At 40.3% G+C, this 20,450-nt stretch overlaps 1 long non-coding RNA gene across 1 annotated transcript; it reads right to left on the reverse strand.

Moving 5' to 3' along the window:
- Positions 1 to 14,191: 14,191 nt before the first annotated feature.
- On the reverse strand, positions 14,192 to 15,274 carry LOC120295437. Its single transcript, XR_005552821.1, has 3 exons — positions 14,855 to 15,274; positions 14,582 to 14,695; positions 14,192 to 14,298 (listed from the first exon to the last, which is right to left on the reverse strand). It is a non-coding gene; the product is annotated as an uncharacterized LOC120295437 (long non-coding RNA).
- Positions 15,275 to 20,450: the final 5,176 nt, after the last annotated feature.

Raw genomic sequence — 20,450 nt, forward strand, 5'->3', positions numbered from 1 at the left:
CTGTGGACAACTTTGCTTGCATAATGTACAACAAAGAATATTTTTCACCACCCACCCCGTTGGTGGCAGAGATGGTGGAATTGCACGCTGGCCACCTGCAAGGCCAGAGTTCAACTCCCCACCTCGTCATTTGCACAACTTACCTGTGGCTCATGGGAGGTGGGTCCCTGCAGGTCGCCCTGGGTTTACATCGCCGGCTGCCAGCTGTATGAAGCTTCCCGGGTCACTTAAAAAGAAAAAAAAAAGATTTTTCACCTCTAGCCACAACAAGAGAACCTTTGGTGAGCTTCCATTGACTATTATTGAAGGTGCTGCAATACCCCTCATCATCCAACTTACCTGTAAAAATCAAATTCAAGCAGATATCAAGTATATGTTTAACATTATTCAATACTAACCTTCTGTCATTGCTGGTTTCTAGGCACACATCACCGATGCCTACAACTTGAGCTAGCCTATTGTTTCCCATCTTCACAGATCCGAAGTCACCTGACCTCTATGATGTAAAGAAATCCCTATGAGATGTAGCATAAATAGATACACCACTATCAATTACCCAACTGGTCTCATGAGATAAAAAATTCACCACATCACCATAAAAAATGATGAGAAAGTCTTCTTTAAGTGGAGTAACACGATTGTCGTCACTGTTATTATCACTTTTCTTCTCTTTACATTTCTCTTTTTGTTTCTCCTTTTTTAACTGGCAACAAAACCTCTAAATATGTCACTTCTGATGACAATAATGGCACTCAACATTAGCAAATTTATTATATTTACCTCTACTTTTATCTCGACTTTTATCTCTATTTCTCAGACCACGAGATTCACTTCTTCCCCTTTTCTCAACAACCAATACATCATAATGTGAAGAGGACGATCCTTATGTCTTCCTTCTCATCTCTTCATTCAAAATACTAACTCTTGATCAAATCTATGGTAATCGTACCATCCGGGGCAGAATTAGACAAAGATGTTCGAAACATCTCCCATGAATCCGGCAAAGTACCAAGCAATCATAGTGCTTGTATCTCATTATCAAACTTGATTCCCATCGCAGCCAACTGATTTATAATTCCTTGAAAATAAATTAAATGATCAGTCAAACGAGTACTATCTTGATATCTCAGAGCCATCATCTCTTTTATCAAAAATAACTTATTATTCCTAGTCTTTTGAGCATATAACTGTTCGAGCTTATCCCATAAATTGCGTGCATGTGTTTCCTCAATAATATAGTTCAAAACATTATCATCCACCCACTGCCTAATATAACCACACACTTGACGATGAAATATAAATCATTCAGCATCAGTTTTATTCTCCAATTTCTCCTCGGCAAATTCGGGCAAATAAAAATCTTTCACATATAAAAGGTCTTCCATTTTCCCTTTCCAAATATGATAATTCGAACCATATGGTTTAACCATTCTACTCATACTCATTTCCATTGTTTAACATGAGGCAAAAAAAATCAAGCAATAACCAGAAACTTTGATACCACTCTGATGGGAGAACGGTAACAATTTGAACAATATCGAATTAATGCAGCGGAATAAAATAATCTCATTTATTATGTAAACCTAATAAAAATTGATATAATAGAGCGAAATAAATATTAAGTACGCAAACACATGACGATTTTTTTTTATGTTGAAAACCTCCTCGATGTGAGGAGATCAAAAACCACAGGACCAGAGTCCACCTGAAAATCTTCACTATCAACAAAATTGGGTGAACAATGTTATTCTCTGGCAAATACTAGAGGTACATAGCAGAAAAAACCTCAAGAACATAATTCTTGGCAATACACATGAATTTCACAAGAGATCAATGATAAATCTGACAAAAAATGTAGGTTTTGATTAATCCACAAAAAACCTGATGTAGGGAGCTTCAAACGAAAATCAAACTATTCAGATTCGAGAAAATTGCGCCACGAACATGTTGACAAAATTTGAGCTCAATTGGACCACGAATCGACTTTCGATACCAGCATGATGTAAATGAGACTTTACCCCAATCCCAGATTTTCTGCTTTCTCTTTTTCTCTTGTTAATACGTCTTTTTGCGACTACCACTTTTTAAAGACAATGAGAAACCCTATTTATCCATATGACTTATCATATGGGCTCAAGCCCTTTTTTGAGCTTGCAACTAATTGGGCTTCCTCCACATAGGAGTGAACCCAGCTAACACTTCTCGAGATTAGCTCAAGAATTCAGCCACTCCTGATCATCTTCTCAAGATTAACACAAGAATTCAGCCACTCCTGGGGCCATTTCCGTGGGAATGAGAGGCCACCCACTTGAGGGCAGTCCATGAATTGTCATAAGCCGCTGGAAGAGGATCCTCCGGGGCCCTTCTATACTCGATGGAGACAGCAACGACAACTAGGTCATTGAGATAGTTGCGACAAGTCAGCGACCACGCCGTTTCAAATATGAAGCATCCTCCATGATAGTACACGAGCACGGGGAGCTTTTGGAGAAAAACTGATTGCCGCTTTCGGGTTGGTGGAATCGGATGAATGACATGGCGACGTCTTTCGATTGGACGCGAGTTTTCTTGTCTAGGGACGGGGGCACGGTGTCTGTCCCCCAAAGTCTCTCAACTGGGCAATCGTTGAAAATCCTTGCGAATGGAGACAAATCATAGAGCACTTCTGTTTCCATTAAGTTTTGAGCGAAATAGAAGAAAGATTAGTATCGAGGACGAGAAGAAAGAGAGCTAATCAGAATGTTTATATGGTGTTGATTTAGGCAGAGCAAAAAGTTACTTACTGGTTGCATAAACCTTCGTAATTATGGGGGTTGAATTATATGGTTATTAGTTTTGATAATCACGGCAACTCCCACGAAAGCTCCATTTTTGTTCCATTGTTATTTCCTTTATCTGGACCATATAAAAAGGACATCGAGTCATGATATATATTCAATACCATTTTTGTTCGATTGTTAAGTAAGCGAAGTTTGAATTGAGTTGTGCTTAAGATTTTTGTTCATTGACTTGCATAATTTAGTGATTTAGGCTAAATGACTAAAAGATTGAGTTTTTCTTTGTGGGGGCGCCCATGATGGGTCAATGACACCTAGTCGGTCGTGACGAATCAAATAGGCAATCAGACAAAATTCTCGTTATTTGATTGTGGAGTTCAGTTAGTGACGGGATTGGGAGAGTCACAAAATTCTATCTCATCTCAAATTCATCTCCAACAGCCCCAACAACCTTCTTTCTTGCTTGATACCTTGGGTTGTGATACGTTGGTATAATTCATTTCTATGATATGCTGACCATGCGCTCAAAACGAAGTGAAAAGAGACCGTGGTGCGACAGTGTATGTGAATCCCTGGAGCTCGTGCCAGACCAGCTTGTGAAATTATACGGGGTCGAGGTAGACGAACGATGAACTCATTATTATTTTATGAACGTAAAATTTATATATGCACTTTCATCACTTATATTTAATTAAGACCGGCTTAAGAGAATATTCGCTCATGTACTTATCGTGTGACATTTCACTTTATCTATATACTTGTCATGTGACAAGACAAGTGACATAATCTTGCCACATGACTCAATAAACTTTGTAGAGACCCGAAATTTCCCTCGAAGAGAACGTCTCCTAGGGACACCAGTCCCGTGGTGCATCAAGATTTCCTAGAAATCCCTAATCCAGGTTCATATTTTAGAACATAGAGAAATCACCACCAATCATTTTATTTAGCCCGGGCAGATTGGACACTTAGAAACCTAAGTAGTATTATGGGATTAAACTACTTAGGGTTTGCATGGCAATATTCCAATTTCTATGTTGTTTTATTCTTTTACTCCTTGAAATAAGAAAAGAATATAAATCCATTTAGTAATATCAGCTAATTTTTCTATTCATCAGAATAGAAAAGTGGCTAGGAAATAGATTTAAAACAGAAAAAAGAAGTAGAAAACTGGAAACAATTTTTAGAAGTAAGTCATTTTCTTTCTTTTCTTTTCTTTTTCCTTCTTCTTCATCACTGCCCCTTGTCGGCTGCTGTTGAATGCCACCATCCTCTACCGCAATCCACTGTCACTAACCACCATTGTCAGTCACCGTCATCCGCCTACTACCACCACCATCGTCCACCGCCATCATCCACTGGTTGCTTCTGCTACTGTTTGCCAACATCCGCCGCCGTGCACCGTTGCTACCACTTGTTTGCCACCGTCAACGACCCGCTACCCACTACCGTTGACTATCACCTGCCATCATCGGACACCACCTACCGCCCCCCGGTGATTGACTAAAGGAGGAAGAAGAGAAGAGAAAAAGAAAAGAAAAAAACATCTCATAAAAATTATTTAAAATTTTAAAAAATTCTATGCCACCAAAAAATTTATGAATCAAACCAAATGCATTTTTGTTCTTTTTTTATTTTAAGAGTATAAATTTTGTACAGTTACCAAACGCGTTAAGAATTATTTCTAAAAAGAATTGTTCCAGAGAATAAAAATGTTATCAAACCCACTTCAAGTTACATGTGCAAGTTGATGGTCTATTGTGTTATCCTAGAGTTTTTAGGGGTTTGGTTGTGAGTAGGATGGATTAGCATGTCACGGCACCCTCTCAATGCCGCAACCCTTTAATTAAACTCTAAATCATATTTTTAACGTGCACTTTTTTAATTTCGAAATAGAAATTATATTCCAACATGGTTTTTGGACATCGACATGTACCGGTCAGCAATCAGGCGAAATGTCTACGTCATCTTGTGGACCGGAATTACCCATTTGCGTATGTGACAGGGTTGGAAAGTATGCTAAGATATGACGGATTAATTTGGAATTTCGAAAAGGTGACGTGTTCAAATCAAATGGCATGGGACCTTAAATTTCGAAACGATTACCGATGCAAAGGACTTGTTGGGTAACCGTGGTATTTGGAAAAGTGACATGAAACGAAATGTCCTGTGACGTGGAATTTAATACATATGACGTGTTGTGTGACATGAAATTTCAAAAATGAAAATAATAAGATTTTCGAATTCTGCAGGTGCGTTTCGAATGAAAAGTGATTTTCATGCACAGGCCTAAGTTCCACCTCTTTGCTATGAGGACCTCGTGTTTGGCCATTAAAACGAGACATTTGCCAAGCACCTTACAAAAACTATAGTATCCCGTATTTTCACTATTGAAGTTCTGCAAAATTATTGTACCAAGATGGCATTTATCAAACATAATGTCATAATGTAGGGATGAATAGATGATTCGGAAGCATAACATTATTGCGAGTCTATAGAAAGAAAATTTTACTTGCTTATTCGACTATGTTAAATTAATCGAACATTGATAAAATGACGAGACGCATAACTTTTTAAAGCAGTCAGGGAACCTTTTGAGCCAAGTTTTGCTCACCATACTAAAACATCTCTTGGTCCAATCTAAGGTCAGTTGTCCACATCAAGATCAGGGAATTTACATGAAATTACTTTTTTTTTTTTGGTCGGGAATGATTGATACTTTCATTTATAAAATGCAAGACTTACAAGAAGATAATAGGTTAGATTTCGAAGATAAAATCTCCGAAAGTGCTGGAGGAGGATAAGACTTCCAATTTTGAGGTAGTGTATTAGTTTGGTGCAGCGCGTCCCGTGAACATTTCACCAGTGTTGTCGATGTCAAGTGAGATAGAAGACTTGTGCATTGGTCGGTGATGGGCTTTATCTGCCAAGGAGTCTCAGCCCGGCCCATAATACTTTGGTGTGCAGTGAAGCAATCAGTTTCGCATGCTACTTCGGTTTGTTGTACTTTACCGAGTTCTATTTCTCCCTCGTGCGGAACTGCTCTAATATGCAGAAACTCTAGCTCTTGCAAAATTACTAGGGTTTCAACTTGAACAGGGGAGGAAGCTCGGAACTGCCGCACGAAGTCGTCAATCACTTGCCCAGCGTGATCCCGCAAGATGCCGGCGATTGCTCCGGTCTGTTCATCGTGTTTCCATGAGCCGTCAACGTTTAACTTCAAACATCCTTCCTTCGGTGGTTTCCAGCGGTTCGGTGAGTGCAGATCTGAACTCTCCGTGGCTTCTTTTTGCTGCCATATGTTAAAAATTTGAAGATGTGCTTGCGCCAGGTCAACAATAGTGTTCGGTTCCAGTTTTTGAGCTCTGAAGATCGAGTTGTTGCAAGCTTTCCAAACAAACTAGAGGATCGTCACCAGTAGCTCCTTCTCGGGTAAGTTCCTTCTTTCTTCAAATCTGTCCATGAGCCACTTATCAAAGCAGGATATGCTATTAGGTTCACATTTGAGGTTGACTCGTGGATCTGTCCATATTTTCTTCGTCCATTTGCAGAGAAGAAACAGGTGTTCGGTCACCTCCATATGGTTGTTGCATAGCGTGCAAATGGGATGAGGTAATACCTTTCATTTATAAATATTTTCTCTTGTTGGGATTGCATTATGACAAACACTCCATTTGTCTTCCCGTATTCTGATTTTCTTGCCATCACCTACTCGCCATTGGACCTCCTTTATAATAGCTTCTCTTCCCATCAAAATGCTTTGCCAACCCCATGATGGATGCTACCCTTTTCCTGCCTTCCACATATCGCCATTTGGAAAATAAACCCCTTTAAGGATTCTACTCCATAAGGCTATGGGGGATTGAGATAACCTCCAGGCTTGTTTTCCCAACATTGCTTTGTTGAAATTTATTAAATCTCTGAATCCAAGCCCTCCTTCATCCTTTCTCGTTTTCAAATCTTCCCACTTCTTCCAATGCAATCCGCTGCTGGTTACATTTTGCTTCCACCAAAAGGATGCAATTCTCCTTTCAATTGATTTACATATCGAGATGGGAATTTTAAATAACGACATAGCATATTGAGGAAGTGTCTGGACTACACTTTTTATCAGCGTTTCTTTTCTTGCTTTTGACAAAAATTTCTCTTTCCAACCCTCCATCTTCATATTTACTCTGGCTAGGATCCAGGCGAACATCTCTTTTTTTGACCGGCCCCAATCCGTCGGGATACCTAGATAGTTCCATGTCTTAGCTATGATCGGCACTCTGAGTTCTTGAGCCAAGTTCCTCTGAAGACTTAAAGGACAGCCTCTGCTGAAGCTTACTCCTGATTTGTTGAGGTTGATTGTTTGACCCGTAGCAAAACGGTACTGGTTTAGGACTACTGTTAGGTTCTGACATTCTGATATGGTCCCATCCAAGAAGAAAATAGAATCATCAGTGAAAAGTAGATGTGATAGAGTATGGCAGTGTGAGTTAAGTTTCATCCCTTGTAGACTCCCATCTGCCATAGCCGTGTACATTAACCATGATAGCACATTCGAGACAAGAATAAACAGATAAGGTGATAGAGGATCTAATTGCCTTAAACCCCGTGATGGTGTGAAATATTCCAAAGGCTCCCCATTTACTTTCACACTGATAGTTACTGTTGAAACACATTGCATTATCATCCCTACCCACCTTGTATTAAATCCCATTTTCAGTAGGCATTCCTTCATAAAGTCTCACTCCACTCTATCATACGCTTTTTGCATATCTAATTTCATAATAGCTTGAAACTTCTTTGTTCTCTTCTTGGTTCTGAGCTAGTGGATAACTTCTTGAACTATGAGGATGTTGTATTGAATCTGCCTCCCTTGTACAAAGGCACTTTGTTCGGAAGTTATAAGTTCTGGGAGCCATCTTTTTGATCTATTCGCTAGCACTTTAGCGATGATTTTGTAGCTGAAATTGCATAAGCTGATTGGTCTGAATTGGGTTATGCTTTCTGGATTTTTAACTTTCAGGATGAGGCAAATATGTGTTTGGTTAAGGGTAGGGTCAAGAATACATGTTTCAAAGAATCGATGTACTAATTGAAAGACTTTGGTTTTGAGTTCCTCCCAATAATGCTGATAAAATTGCCCATTTAATCCATTAGGACCCGGAGTTTTGAGTGCACCCATTTGGAATACCGCTTCTTTGACTTCTTCAATTGTCACATTTTCCATTAGTTGTTTGTTCATCTCCTCATTTACTGGACTGGGACACTAGTTTAGGACTGGCTGGAAGTTCCTTGGGCCCACAGTTTCATAAAGTGTTTGATAGAATTCCAGGATTTTTTTGCTTAAGCATATTCTGCTCCCTACACCAAGTGTCATCGTTTATCTTTAGCATAGTTATTATGTTTCTCTGCCTTCTTTGCACTGTGGTGGTGTGGAAATACTTCGTGTTTTTGTCTCCCCATTTAAGCTAATTTATGCGTGCCCTTAGCCCCCAATACTTTTCCTCCTGTCGCCATAATTTTTCAATTTGATCCACCACCTGCTAGTATTCCTCCTTACTGTAGCTTTCAGGGTGTCTATTTATTCGGTCTGTTAACCGCCGGTTTAACCCTTTAATGTGTGTGGCTGCGTTTGGGAACTTGTTCTTGCTCCACCTTTCAAGTTGTTCTGACACATTATGCACTTTGGCTGTGAAGTTGCTTTCATTGGAGAGACTTTCATCCCATGCTTGCTTGATGATCTCCCTACATTCTATTTCTTCCAACCAATATGCTTTGAATTTGAATTGTTTTTTTCTTTTCGGATTTTCAGGGTGAAGCACAATAAGGAGTGGGATGTGATATGAACCGATAGCTGGGAGAGCCTGGACTTCAACCTTTGGGAAGGTCACTCGCTAGTCCATGGTACATAGAGCGTGATCTAATCTTTTTTTTTACCAGTTCCTCTCCATCTCTATTGTTGGTCCATGTGTAAGTGCAACCTTTACTGTCAATTTCCATTAGAGAGCAGTCATTCAATAAATCTCGAAAGGCTACCATTCGGTAGTAATCAGCTGCCCTTTTACCTTCCTTTTCCCAAGCATATAAAATTTTGTTGAAGTCCCCCATACATATCCATGGAAGTGTGTTTTGAGCCTGAATTTCCCTTAATTGATGCCAGAAGAGTAGTTGTTCCCCATAATTGGTAGGAGCATAAAGAAAAGTTATTCGCATATTGCTGCCTCTAGTCTGATCATAACAATCAACATCAATGAAGTTGTTGTTGCTGGAAATCACTCTTAACACCACCTCTTCATTCCATATTAGTACTAAGCCTCCTACGATCCCTTTCGGATTCTTTACAAGTTTATTTGCAAATTTCAGATGTTTAACCACGCCCTCAACCATCATCTCCTTGTTCTTTGTCTCCATTAAAAAAACGATAGTGGGCCTTTTGAGAGCTACTAAGGCTCTCAGCTCTTGGAACGTCGGGGGGTTGCCCAACCCCTGATAGTTCCAGCTAATGATCTTCATGATGTCTTCGGTGGCTTATTAGGGCTAGCCACCAAAGCCTAATCATTTCCTTCCTTTACTATCTAAACAGGGGTTTCCAATAACTCCATATCCTCAACAAGTGTCAAGGCATTCTCTACTAATCGCCTTTGTTTTTTAGTTTTCTGGGTTTTTAGAGGTTTCTTTCTATTGCTGTCTTCTGGCTGAAAGTTTGCTTTAGGGAAGTCCACACACATAATCTGTTTCCCTTTGTCTTTTTTACTTTGGTCTATAACTGCATCTTCTTGGATATAATCAGAGGAATAACAGTCTTGTCTTTTCTTGTTTCGCGTAGCAGTAGCCCGTGTATTCGATTCAATTCTCACGGCCCTTTCCATTTCATTTTCTGTTGCAGGCATTTCCGGGATTACTTCTTCAGGTTCTGAATTTGTTTCTAATTTTCCATAGAAGGCTTCCCAATGAGGGCTATGGTCACGTACCTTTGCCTTCAACCAAGGTTCGTATTTCCCTACCTTATTTTCTGCCCATTTAGTTTGATCATAAGGGATTTCCTCACAGTTGGTGGCATAGTGGCCAATTCTCTCACATGAGTAGCAATAATGTAGAAGTCTTTCGTATTTAAATTCCACCCATAGCTTTTTAGTCCCAATGTCCAATATAGCCCCCGATTTTAAGGGTGAATTCAAATCCAACTCGACTCTCACCTTTCCTGCTTTGTTTGGTCCATTCCCTATAGCCTCCATCTATATCTCTACTACTCGGCCTATTCTTTCAGCCAAATCAGCAACTACATCCTCTCTAAACCACCCTGGAGGTATCCCTCCCATTTGAACCCAGAAGGCGCAGCAAGAAAACTCATAATAGTGCTCTGGTATATCTGGCTCACATTGCTTCAGAACTAAAAGGTTACTTGCAAAGGACCACGGGCCTGTTTTTAGAATTCTATCTTTCTCCTCTTCAGATTGGAACACGAAGGAAAATAACCCTGGTTCTTTTTGCAGACAAGCAACATATTCTGTTTTCCATGCCTTTTTCATTATGGTAGTAAAGGCTTGGAAATTAACATTAGGTTTAGAGAACAACTTACCAAAGAGAGTGAGATTGCATTCCTGCCTTTTAGTAGGAGGAATTTTAGTAGAGACCTTAACCACATCACTTGCTGACCAAAGAGAGCCTAGGCTTTTACATAATGCTGCTAATCTCAGATCATTCTCTTGCTCACCTTCCATTTTTCGTTGTGTAGGAGCTCGCTTTTCTGTGGCTGAATTGCGCACTAGTGCTAAGATTGAAGTTATCGATTCTGCTGGTGCTAAATGTTTTGGGGAGCTATGGTTTGGGGTTAGATTGAAGGGGGCTCTGTGGGGCTGGTATGGAATAGCACTGAATGGCATTGCGGAGGGATAAGAAGGCCACTCAGCTTTGGGTCGTGGGTGGATTTGTGGGTTGCGGAGGGGAAGACTTGGTGGATTGTGGGTGGGAGGGTCCGTGGAGTATGGAGGGGAAGACTCGAAAGAGAAAGGATTAGTAGGGGTGTGCAACGGAAACCGCACAAACCGGGAACCGGTCGGACTGGACCGGACCGGTCGATTTCGGGCGGGTCCTAGAGGGTCTCGGTCCGATCTCAGGTTCCTATTTTTGGAACCAGTGACCGGTTGATCCGATTCCCGGTTTCAAGGTCGGAACCGGACCGGACCGGACCGACCATTTATATATATATATATATATATATATATATTTTTATGAAATAATTTATAGTACCCATTACCATCATATTCATTTCTTCTCTCATAACTCAAAGCTAATAATCCCTCCCTTTTTTTGCTTCTGAGATACACTCAACAGTAACCATCACATCAGCTTTTATTTTCCAATTTTTTGCAATTCTCCTCACTTGCCTTTCCCTCTTGAAACCTAAACGAACGGCTAAACCCCTCTTTTTTTATGTTAGTTTCTGCTTTAATATACAGTAACCATCACATCAACTTCTATTTTCCCAATTTTTGTGATCCAACTCAGCGGTAATTCAATTCAACTTTCATTTTCCCAAACCCTTCCTAGTTCCTCCCTCTTCGCTCTCTCCCGTCTCCCGTTGTTGCCCCGACAATTCCCAAGGCCCTCTTGTTCTTTGAGGTGAGTCCCGAGTCCCATCCTCGATCAGCTCTTTTGCTATGTTTTCATTGCCGTGCGGCTTCGTTGTTTGATCATTTATACTTTGTAGTCCCATCTTCGTTGGTTTCTGACATGCAATTGTGATGTATTGATGTCGCATTTGGGGGGGCAGTGGGTGGTTGGATTTCGTCTCCTCCGCGCATTTTGGTGTGGGTAAGAGCACGCTTCGTTAGGGGATTTCAATATCTTGGCTCTCTGTTGAGATTTAATTCTTCGTTAGGAGATTTCAATCTTTTGGCTCTCTTTGTTTCCACAAAGTTGACATTTTTAATTTAGTAGGGCGTCACTTTGTTGGTCACAAAGTGAATAAAAAAACTTGACCAGATCATAATCTCGCACATTACTTTACAAGTAATTACTATTTATTTTTTTGTTAAATGAAATGAAAACAAGTGATGGTTCATTGGAACCGGACCGGACCAGACCGGATAGGTTGGTCCGGTTCGGTTCTCGGTTCCAAGATAGCCAATCCGGTCCACGGTCCAGAAAGTGGGAACCGGTCCTCCCGGTCCGGTTCCCGATTCTTGGGTGGAACCGGACCGAACCGGGAACCGATCACCCCTAAGGATTAGGGTTAGGGTTTGGGTATCTCCTTACCAGATCTGGAGTGCCCTCAAAGCCATCTAGAGAGAGCATCGAAGCCAAAATCGTGGAGGATTCAGAGATTGATTTGTGCGAGCAGCCATTGAAGCCATGGAGGAAAGCTCATCACTAAAGAGAGAGAGAAGCTCTTCCACCGAAGAGGGATATCCCTTCTAGTTCTCTCCATGACCAATCATGCATTAGGTTATAATGTCATTTAATTTACATGAAATTACTTTATAGGGTGACACATCCCAAGGATTGTACCGATGAAAAACTCGAAGGAGATTTTGCATTCCTTTGACAAATCATCCGAAAATTAAATTAGTACGAAAGTATAACATTTCTTATAAAGTGCATTTGATATGACAACAAAGATTATCTCAAGAAGATAAATAGCATGAGGAATTCATCTTCAATACAAATAGAGATAGAGATAAACGAGGTTTAGCCTAAGCAAAGAAGTCGCTAACACTAATATGTCATAACACTATTTATCTTCCTTCATGAAAAAAACCATATTTTTCATCAAATTCACAACATTATTACAAGTAGGATTAAACAAATGAAATGCATGATCCTCCCCTGGTGCATCCATCACTTCCACAACTCTTTTCCATCCACTCTTACTAAGCACCTCCTTGTAATACCACCCTCTGTGTCAAAAAATATCCTTCTCAGCAACACAGATTAGAACCCTATTGCAACCTAAACTCGAGAGTCTAGGGTCCATTGTCGGGTTTATTAGCGGGTCATCACAGCCAACGTTGGTTGGTTTCACTATGTTCCAGGACCGTTTGACCAAGGACCTCTTTTCAAGTTCAGTTGTCTCAAAAGGTAACGGTTCATCGCCCCAGAAGAAAGGATGCACCATAATAACTCCTGAAACTTCAATTCCCTCTGGCTTTTCCTCTCCCAATCGAATGCTCATGTTGTGAACTATGTTGGCACCAGTGCTATCTCCAGCCAGGAATACCTAAGTAGAACGAAAAATGACCTAGTTAAATTGACAAGAGAATAGATTGTTGTTTTGGTCAGCGTTGCTTGAATGTATATCATTGGAGAGAGCATGTTTAAGGTGTTACAAGTTTTAAATAGTATATTATCCACTCATCTAATAGCTTAAACATTTAAACTAATTAGTAATGTCCCCATAAAATTTTACATGGTATTAAAGTATGAGATAGTGCAAGTTTTGAATTGACCATAGATTTTATTATATTGATACTACCACCAATTGATTGAGCACCAATTTATGATTTATTATATCGTCAACCTAAAGTGCACATTGACTTTTATCTATTGTGGCTCGTCAAAAGCTAGTATTTTATTATTTTATTATGATAATGATGCAATTAGAGCGATCAACTTATGGTCTGCCCAATGAAAGTCATCCTTTTCTCTCGTTTATGTTAGAGCTTCTCCTCGCGTCATGATCGAGTCTTCACCAATGTCTCCCGTCTTCCCAGTTATCTTTCTGCACTTCACATTCTGTTTGACCCTCCTTTGTTTACTTCAAATTCCGCCATAACTGATCCCGCCTTCGTGGATTGCCTTGCATGCGAAGTTTCTCTCATCCCTTATAGTCATCGCGATCTTCATCCTCTTCTCAACCCCTTCTGTTTGCTACCAGTCTTCTCAATTTCACTTGAATCCGCAATTTCAGATTTGCATGTATGCGATCCGCAACATGCAACCCCTGAAAGCTTAGTTTCAGTACTATGTTTCTGTCACTTAACCCAAATTACTGAATTCCTGTAATATTTTGGCTATGGATGAAAGTGAAAATACCTCGCGACTTGCTTCGTTGTGTCATCGTCTGGGACGTCTGTGTTCGGAACAGGAGTTGGAGGTTTGGGATGACATACCTGCCTCAGAAAAACTGAAGGACTGTCGCCTTATACTGGTTGGTAATATCTTCACAAATCCTACTGTCAATTTATCTGCTTTTCAAGTCACGATGAAGAAAGCGTGGCGTGTTGATCAAGTTGAGATTTCTCCTAGTGATAGCGGGCTGTATATCATTACATTTCGATCTGAAATGGAAAAACGGCGTATATTAGAGGGTAGCCCTTGGTTATTCTTAGGTCATTTGGTCCATCTACGTCCATGGCAACCCAATACTCCGTTACACTGTTACGATTTTTCTAAGTGCGCTTTTTGGGTGCATATGATAGGCTTACCTTTGGAGTGGACTACTCCACCGCTTCTTCGAAGAGCCGTGCAACAGGTGGGTCGAGTTCTGGAAGTGAAACCGGATACATCTGGGAGAGTCCGCATAGAATTAGACCTGCAAGCACCTTTAAGGTCAGGCAAGCTTATAAGAATTGAAGGCAAACCCCTATGGCTAGATTTTTGGTATGAGCAACTTTCCCACTACTGTTATTCTTGTGGAAAGCTTGGTCATTATGCAGCGTCATGTCAAGATTACCCTTATGACGAAGCACAATTTGAAGGCCGCGAGACGATGGCCTATGGCCCGTGGCTGAGAGCGGAGGTTAAACGGTTTAGCCCTCATTGGGATGCTTTTTATCATCCTTCAGCACCTATAGAATAGATGGAAGAGACAGTACCTGAAACCCCTCCAGCTATGCAGGCCATTATCCCAGCTCTCCCTCCCATTCTTGCATCAGAGGCCCCTGTTTTGGCCCCTGTTCTACCACCAGGGACTTTCACGCATCTGAACTCTGTCAACCCAATAGCGAAAACTATAGAGTTGGTACTTGCAAAGGCAAAGATGAAGAGCATTCAGCTACCTTCATTGGACATTCCCCAACAGAAGAAACCCAAACTCCCTCGACCAATGCCAATTGGGGGATCAAGTGAGAAAACCAAAAGATACTCACCTTATGACACTCGACTTAATTACTCTGCAGACTTTGATGAAACCCACCTTATGGACACTCCTATGATTGTGGCAGACAATCCTGCTCCTTGGGCTTTAGTGGCTGGCCCTCAACAGCCATCGTTTCCAAATGAAACTCCTGAGTTGGAATTGTTAGGGGTTGGCAATCCCCTGACAATTCAAGCACTGAAGGCATTGTTAGCCTCTGAAAAGCCCGACATCGTTTTTCTAATGGAAACAAAGAATGTATAGAAAGTTGTGACTAGCTTACAGCGAAGATTTCACTTCCCTCACTCTTTTTTGAAAGATCCACTTGGCTTCTTAAGTGGACTTGCTGTGTTCTGGACTGGCCTGTTTGATGTTACTATTGTACAGTCAGATGATCACTTTGTAGATCTCATAGTCCTTGACCCTTTGACAGTTGCTTCGATGCATTTAACATGCCTGCACGCCCCTTCAACTTATCAAACACGCTAGGCATTTTGGGATACAATTAGGGTAATATCTACTGCAAATCATTTACCTTGGCTGTGTGTAGGTGATTTCAATTATTTCCTTTCCCCCTAAGAGAAAATGGGAAAAAGACCAGCCATTACCTCGCGAATGATATCCTTTAGAAATTTAATCAATGACCGTGCTTTACTTGAACTGCACAGTAAATGATGTGAATTTACCTGGTCAAATAATCGAGCAGGGGATGCTCTGGTGAAGGAGAAGTTAGATCGTGTTTTTTGCTCCACGGATTGGATGCTATCATACCCTTCTGCAGAAGTGTTTGCCCTACCACCTATAGGTTCGGATCACTGTCCTATACTGCTGCACACTCGTTCTCCATCTGTCAAGCGAGCAAAGACCTTTCATTATGACGCTTTCTGGAGTCAAGATCAAGAATGTCAAGAGGTAATAAAACAGACTTGGGAGAGAAGGAATACCTTTTTGGTCTCTAAATTGCAAGCAGTTGCTGATCAGTTAGCTAGCTGGAGTAAGGCAAGGTTTAGTAATGGCCATCAGCGAATCTCCTAATTACAACATCAACTGCAGACAATTATCAATAGGAAAATTTAATCAGACTGGCGATAAGGAGCAAGCCACTGCTATTAGAATTGAAATCCAAAAACTGTGGAATCAAGAGGAGCAGTTCTGGGCCATGCGCTCACGGATTCATTGGTTGAAATGGGGAGATAAAAATTCAAAATTCTTTCACGCCTGTACTATGCAAAGGAGACAACGAAGTAGAATTGCTATGCTTAAAGATGCTAACCAGACTTGGATCAGGGAACCAGAACAGCTCAAGGCTATGACAATGGGTTTCTTTTCTCAATTATATTACTATGTGGGATACCAGGATTTTCGTCCATTTTTAGAGCAATGTCCAGCTGTGGTAACACCTGAAATGAATCAACAATTGATGAGTGGGGTAACAGAGGAGGAGATTTACTAGGCTACTTTCCAGTTTGGTGCTTCTAAGGCTCCTGGACTTGATGGCCTTAATGGCCTCTTCTATCAGCAACACTGGAATATCATCAAAACAACTATCATTAAAATAGTTCAAGATTTCTTCACAACAGGTTGTATGCCTCCTAGACTAAACAGAACAATAATTGCCCTCGTTCCTAAAGTTCACCATCCAGAAAGCATTGACCAGTACCGACCCATCAGTCTTTGTAATTTCGCTTATAAGATTATTTCGAAAATTCTGGCCAACAGACTTAAGCCTTGGCTCCCTACTTTGATATCAAAAGAATAGGCAGCATTTTTCGGTGACAGGTAGATACAAGACAATATCATGGTGGTGCAAGAAGTGCTTCATCAGTTTAAAGTAAGAACATGCAAGAAAAGATTCAATCTTATTTTGAAAACAGATATGCAGAAGGCTTACAATAGGGTTGAATGGGATTTCTTGGAAGCCTATTTACAGCAGTTGGGCTTTCATGACAGTTAGGTTACTATGGTTATTGCTTGCATTACTACGGCTTCCTTTAGTATTCGCTTTAATGGGGAACAGCTCCCTTACTTTCAGCCTATTAGAGGGCTTCGCCAAGGTGACCCCCTATGCCCATATATTTTCATTCTACTTGCTAATGCTCTATCAACTACTATCAGCCAAGCTGTGGATATGGGTCACCTACAGGGGATTCAATTCAATAGAGCCTGTCCTAAGTTATCCCACTTGTTTTTTGCTGATGACTCAGTATTCTTCCTAAAAGCCATAATTTCTGAATGCCAAAATCTTGCTAATATCCTAAACCAATATTGCCTAGCTACGGGCCAACTCATTAACCGGAACAAATCAGGTTTATTTTTCAGCAAACACTGCCTATCTCCTTACAAACCAATTTAGCAAATGAACTGAGAATACCATTGGTCAGTAAATATGGTAAGTACCTGGGCATCCCCTCTGATTGGGGTCGTTCCAAACGTGAGATGTTCTCTTGGATCCTGGCAAGAGTCAATACTAAATTAGCTGGTTGGAAGGAAAAATTCTTATCAAAAAGTGGCAAGGAAATCTTGCTGAAATCAGTAATTTAGGCCTTACCTCAATATGCCATGTCCATCTTTAAGCTTCCCTTGTCGCTCTGCAGATAATAGAGAGGAAGATTTCAGCATTATGGTGGAGCAAACACAACAATCAATCTGGAATTCATTGGCAAAAATGGTCAGAATTGAAGCAGTCAAAAGCATCAGGGGGGATAGGATTCAGAGATTTGATTAACTTCAATAAAGCAATGCTTGGTAAGTAAGCTTGGCGTCTTTTACAACAACCTAATGCTATATGGAGTCAGCTTTTCAAGGGATTATATTTTAGGTATTCCTCTTTCCAAAATGCCCAATCAGGCTATCGACCTTCATGGGGGTGGCAGAGTATGTTAAAAGGTCGAGATACTATTACAGCTAAACTTCGTTGGCTCGTTGGGGATGGATCACAGATTCGAATAAGAGAAGATACATTACTACCACTTGGTCATATAGGAGGAGTAGCAGAGGAGGGAGAACCTGATGTAGTTGCTGATCTAATAGACTTACCAAGATCGGAATGGAAGACCTCTCTTGTTACCACTTTCTTTGATGCCCAGGTCAGTGAAGCTATTTTGAATACAACTCTCAACCCTTCGCTCCTGCATGATCAATTAGTGTGGACTACTACTTCTTCCGGTACCTACACAGTGAAAAGCTGTTATCATTATATCTCTTCGACCCAAAATACCCCAATTAATGTAGCTTCATCCTCTTATAACACCCCTGCTTAGTTATGGAGGAAAATCTGGCATATGTGAACTGTTCCTAAGCTTCAAGTGTTTCTGTGGTTAGCCTGTAAAAACGCCATTGTTACAAAAGCTAATCTCTATCAATGTCATATTTCCCCTAACCCCTACTGTACACTTTGTAACCTCAACATTCCAGAAATGATTGAACATCTTTTCTTTTTCTGCCCTTGGACACAAAACATATGGAATCATGAAGAAGTTAGGGTCTCGATTTCACCTACCTCGGTTCAACGTTTTGATGCCTGGGTTGCCACCCGAGCTACCCTCCCAAAGGCGTCCCCTGATTTCAAAGTGATCGCTAGTTTGCTGTGGGAGATCTAGCAACAAAGAAACAACGCAGTTTTTCGGCAACACCAACTAGATCCTCTCCAAGCCGTGGACAACGCCTTAGCCCACAGCCGAATCATCATGCTTTTACACCCCTCTGTACAACGGATCAACAACAACCTGGTCAGTTCAAATCGGAGATGGAAACCGCCTGAAAAGGGATGCCTTAAATGTAATGTTGATGGGGCTTTTCGACCAGGGTCGGAGGATGGATCAATTGCGTGTATCTACAGAGATTGTAAAGGAGTTCTTACCGATGTGATTACCAGAACTGTTCCAGCCCAATCGGCCTCCAAGCTGAAATCTATGCTCTCATATCGGCTATCCAACATCTGATCCAGCAGGGACTTCATCTTCAACACATCGTGATTGAGTCTGATTGTCTGTCGTTAGTGGAAATCGTTCAGCAACAGCAGTAGCCACCATGGATGGAGTGCCATCTTTTTGCGATTCTACGCGAAGTGTATTCTCGATGCCCTAATATCTCTCTCCACCATGTTCGCCGAACAGCAAACCTAGCAGCTGATTGGGCTTCTAAAGCCCACCGAGATCATGGCCCAGTACGCAACTGGCTTCTTTTCCCTCCCTTTATTTTCCAGGATATCACCTCTTCGGAAGCTTTAGCATCTGCTTGTACTACCGTTTGATCTAATATATGTTTTCTTTCGACCAAAAAAAAAAAACTTATGGTCTGTCCGCTCGGCTCTCCTAATCCGAGAGATAAATAAGCATAAGAAAGCTTGACCCACTCATTTTTGGTCCAATCCCGAGCTTCCCCAATTCAGAAATTACTATATAATAGTTTTATATGACAGGTGAACTTGGGCAACACGCTAGACTTGATCTTCAGATTCGACCTGACTCAACCCTTGCCCTTCTAATGATCATCTATGTCCAATTATACGCAACAACTGACAACTTCTGCTCCTTATTTACTGATGCATATCATCCGGCAAGAATGAAAACTACTCTCAGAGTACAAGTTCATATAAGATGTCTGTGGGGGAGTCATATGAAATCATTTATCATTGTCAAAATATCTAACCATTTTAGACAGTGGAATTCTATTGTTCCATACCCAAAAGTATGGGACTTCTTTTGTTGGGGAAAACTAATCAATCGGGAAGAAAGAAATAGGATTTTGAGGCGTGAATGTATTTTTTTAAGGAATTATTTACCCCATAATGTTATTAATAATTATTGGCAAAAATCCTTTAGAATAGAATAATGTTTCAAATGAAAATACTGGATAGTAATTCTGCTATTTCTCAAAGAACTCTTGAAAGGAAACAATTAAAAATAATACTTGTAAAAAATATCGAGACGAAGACAACAAATTTATAACAATGTTTTAGAATAGATACAATCTTCACTCTGAAACGTTGCTTTAAGAACAGAAGACAAATTGTAAATTAAAACTATAATAATAATAATAATAATAATAATAATAATAATAATAATAATAATAATAATAATAATAATAATAATAATAATTTTATTCCAAATTTAATCAATTCTGAAAAGATACAACCTTTCAAAGGTTGTAAGATGCCTAACAACCATTATAAAAAATAATCGCTTGAATAAAAAAAAAATCATGAATAATAATCACTGAGTAGTGCCAATTGTGATTTCTAGTGGCAAGTGTGCAAAATTCTATAATGCGCCTAATAATCGGACACCTCCACATAGGTATTGTAGGGACACGCTCACTTAGCCCATTGTCTTTAATTGTTATTTTGGAAGACTTCCACACTTATATATTGACCCACACACTCCTATCTTTTTTATGTGGGATAAGGCACTTTTTGTTTATTTTACAGACAACCTATCAACATTTTTCCCATGCTACTTAACATCAATAAATGTTGGTGAGTGCAAAAAAAAAATGTTGGTAAAAAAAAATGATAGGTGTCCCTTTTTTTCTAAGTATTTTGTTAGTATGGGCCGTAAATAAAAAGTTGGTCAAAGATAAGAGAAGTTTTTTCTGCAGATTTAAGTGTT

Source organism: Eucalyptus grandis, chromosome 7 (assembly GCF_016545825.1).
Source record: "Eucalyptus grandis isolate ANBG69807.140 chromosome 7, ASM1654582v1, whole genome shotgun sequence".
Lineage (NCBI taxonomy): Eukaryota > Viridiplantae > Streptophyta > Magnoliopsida > Myrtales > Myrtaceae > Eucalyptus > Eucalyptus grandis.